The sequence below is a fragment of the Aptenodytes forsteri genome, unplaced genomic scaffold, assembly GCF_000699145.1.
Source record: "Aptenodytes forsteri isolate BGI_AS27 unplaced genomic scaffold, ASM69914v1 Scaffold182, whole genome shotgun sequence".
In the NCBI taxonomy this organism is placed as follows: domain Eukaryota; kingdom Metazoa; phylum Chordata; class Aves; order Sphenisciformes; family Spheniscidae; genus Aptenodytes; species Aptenodytes forsteri.
This window is the reverse complement of record NW_008795932.1, coordinates 937831-938647: the sequence shown is the minus strand read 5'-3', so window position 1 is coordinate 938647 and position 817 is coordinate 937831. Positions and strand designations below refer to the sequence as shown.

At 59.6% G+C, this 817-nt stretch overlaps 1 protein-coding gene across 1 annotated transcript in view; it reads right to left on the bottom strand.

Annotated features, from left to right (window-relative positions):
- Positions 1 to 817, bottom strand: part of PTP4A3 (protein tyrosine phosphatase type IVA, member 3) — a 27756-nt gene that overhangs the window by 9627 nt on the left and 17312 nt on the right. The window lies entirely within an intron of this gene.

The window sequence follows — 817 nt, the reverse complement described above, 5'->3', positions numbered from 1 at the left end:
GATGAGGCGAGGCGGTCGGGCGCTGCTTCACGGGGCGGGCTGCCGCGGGCCACGGGGTTCAGAGCTGCTCCTCAGCACCTCCATAAATCCCGGCAGAGAGCGAGGCTGCAGGGGAGGGAAAGGGAAACATGGTGGTGAGGGTGTCCTCCTCCCCAGGCTGGCTCCAAGGAAGTCCCTGGCTGGTGTGGGGGGACACACAGTGCCCCCGAATGCACCAGCACCCGCCACATCCCGTACGAGCACCCCTGACCATGCTCATCTTCGCGGGAGACTGTAGATTAGAAAGTGAGGTGGTATGTAGAGAAGAAGCTGAAATATCATCTGAAAAGCTGAAGTGGCACTGGAAAGCCAGGGGGGCAACTCACATTTCCCCCGCAAAAGGGAAAAGCACATGGCAGGGAAGGGGCTTGCTCTCACGCCACCCAATATCAGCACCCAGCTGGAATATTTAAGCACCCGAGCCATGCCAGCTGACCTGCCTCCCCCCCGGCACCCATCCTCTCCCCCCAGACCTCACCTTTGCGTCCCTGAAACACACGGTGAATATTTCTGCCCCGAATGCGGCGCTCTGCCCGAAACCAGCCGCTGCTAATCGGCCACATGCTCCCAGTGCTGCTCGAGCACCTAATGTCCACTAAATGCACCTCTAATGCTCTTAGGCCAACTAAGCCGCCTGCAAATGAGCTTTCTTGGGGAGGGGGTGAGCAGAGGAGGGGGTTGTGGGCAAGCAGTTTCACCAACGCTGGTGATGGATGTGTCCCCCTGCTCACTCATCCGCATCCCCATCACCGACAGCGCATCGCTCCCTCTAAAGTAC